The sequence below is a fragment of the Penaeus vannamei genome, chromosome 28, assembly GCF_042767895.1.
Source record: "Penaeus vannamei isolate JL-2024 chromosome 28, ASM4276789v1, whole genome shotgun sequence".
Taxonomy (NCBI): domain Eukaryota; kingdom Metazoa; phylum Arthropoda; class Malacostraca; order Decapoda; family Penaeidae; genus Penaeus; species Penaeus vannamei.
In genome coordinates this window covers 31493439-31495938 of record NC_091576.1, presented here as the reverse complement: position 1 = coordinate 31495938, position 2500 = coordinate 31493439, and the positions used below count along the sequence as shown (strand labels likewise).

General features: G+C 53.1%; 1 protein-coding gene across 1 annotated transcript in view; it reads right to left on the bottom strand.

Moving 5' to 3' along the window:
• Positions 1–2500, bottom strand: part of Myo31DF (Unconventional myosin ID) — a 122539-nt gene that overhangs the window by 115284 nt on the left and 4755 nt on the right. The window lies entirely within an intron of this gene.

Below are 2500 nucleotides of genomic sequence, written 5' to 3'. Positions count from 1 at the left end.
ACTCGAACAAAACGCACACACCTCAGCAGCCGGACCCGTGCTCATCTATGTGCAGCCAATACGTTCTATGTGTGTATGCCAGTGTTGTGACTGAAGCCTTGTATGTCTTCCGGAAGGTGAAGGAAGGCCAGAGGGGGCAGGAGGGGGGAGAGAGGGGTGGGGAAGGAGGGAGGGATGGGGGAGAAGAGGGAGAGGAGGAGAAGGAGGAGGAGGAGAAGAGAAAGAGGAGGAGGAGAAAGAGGGGGAAGAAAATGAGGAAGGGGAAGACAAGGACGAGGGGGAGGAGGAAGGGGAGGACAAGGACGAGGAGGAGGAGGAGGAGGAGGAGGAGCAGAAGCAAAAGAAGAAAGAGAAGGACAAGAAGATAAAGAAGAAGTGGGCGAGGGGACGGGTACGACAGGGGTACCCTACCAACATAAAAATGTACTGGATGTTACGTTATGTTTATCACAATTTTTTTATTTCTATTTTCCTTTCTCATTCTTCCTCTTCCTGTTCTGCTAAATCAGTTCTCTTCCATTCCCGCTTTGGACTTCCTTCCCCCCTCCCCCCCCCACACACACTGCTTAGGCCCCTATTTGGAGTAAAAACAGAAAGAAGCCTATTTGTGGCACCTTCCCCCCCCCCCTCCTCCTCCCTCCCTTCACTCTCAATTTCAACACCAGCCTTTTAAATGAACTCCTCACCCCCCCCCCCCCCACGAACGCCGCCCTCGTTTCCACGTCCAGACTGAAAAGACATTTACCTTTCCTCTCCCTTTTCTCTCTTTCTCTCTCTCCTTATCTCTTCCTTCTTCTCCTTCTCTTCCACCCTCTTCATCTCCTGTCGTCTCTCTGTCTGCCTGTCTCTTTTCGTCTCTCTTCTCTCTCTCTCTCTCTCTCTCTCTCTCTCTCTCTCTCTTCTCTCTCTCTCTCTTCTTCTTCTTCTTCTCTCTCTCTCTCTTCTTTCTCTCTTACTCTCTCTTTCTCTCTCTCTCTTTCTCTCTCTCTCTTTCTCTCTCTCTCTTTCTCTCTCTCTTTCTCTCTCTTTTCGTCTCTCTCTCTCTCCTCTTTCTACTCTCTCTCTCTCCTCTTTCTACTCTCCCTCTCCCCCTCTCTTTATCTTCTGCTCCCTCCCTCTCCCCCTTCGCGTAGCTGAGGGTAACCCCCCCCCCCCCCACTCTCCTCTTCAGTTATTCGCTGAGTCACCGCAGGAGGAGGCTACTCATTAGCGAGTAACTGCCTCCGTAGCTCCGTTGACTCCCAATCGGACTTTTCCTTTCGCTCGCCTCGACTCGCGGGGGGGGGGGGGAGAGGGAGAGAGAGGGAAGGAGGGAGAGGGAGGGGGAAGAAGAGGAGGAGGAAGAGGAGGAGGAGGAGGAGGAGGAGGAGGAGGAGGAGGAGGAGGAGGAGGAGGGAGGGAAGGAGGGAGGAAGGAAGGAAGGAAGGAAGGAAGGAAGGAAGGAAGGAAGGGAGGGAGGGAGGGAGGGAGGGAGGAAGGAAGGAAGGAAGGAAGGAAGGAGGTAGGGAGGGAGGGAGGGAGGGAGAGAGAGAGAGAGAGAGAGAGAGAGAGAGAAAGAGAGAGAGAGAAAGAGAGAGAGAGAGAGAGAGAGAGAGAGAGAGAGAGAGAGAGAGAGAGAGAGAGAGAGAGAGAGAGAGAGAGAGAGAGAGAGAGAGAGAATGGGCCACAACAAAAGGGCAAACAAAAACTGCTGAAGCAGTTCCCTTATTACCTAGCGGTCTCTTCTACTCTTACTGTCTCTTTCTTCCTCTTTCTCACTTTTACTTTTCACTCCTCCCCCTTCCTCACTGCATCTCTTTCCCTCTCTCTCCCCTCTCCTTCCTCATTGTATCTCTTTCCCTCTCTCTCCCGTCTCCTTCCCTCTCTCTCCCCTCTCCTTCCTCTCTCTCCCCTCTCCTTCCTCTCTCTCCCCTCTCCTTCCTCTCTCTCCCACCACGACAAATAGAAAGTGCCGCCTGAAAGGACAAAAACCCGAAAAGGAGTTTATCACACAACAGGATCTGTCCGGCGCGTCACAGATTACGATCAGCTGGTCGCTAGCCTTCAATTAAACAAAAATCACGGTCTATACGCAACTTCGCTCTTGGTGTAAGTGTTTTGAGGGAGTGAGGAAGAAGAGGGAAAAAAACAGGAGGGAGGAGAGAGAGGGAGGGAGGGAGGGAGGGAGGAGAGAGAGGGAGGGAGGGAGGGAGGGAGGGAGGGAGGGAGGGAGGGAGAAGAGGGAAAAAACAGGAGGGAGGAAAGGGAGGAAGGGAGGGAGGAGAGGGATACCTTACCCACTGCCACACTACCTTACTGGCTACCTCACTACAATACCCACCGCCACGCTACCCTACCCATCAACCCCACTACCTTCTCCACCACCTCACCACCTTACCCACCCGCCACACGACCCTACACACCGCATCCCATTTCACACATGCCACACGTGCCCCTTGCCACCTGCACATGACACACTCTCTACATGACACCATAGATTAATCTGTACACATGGCACCAT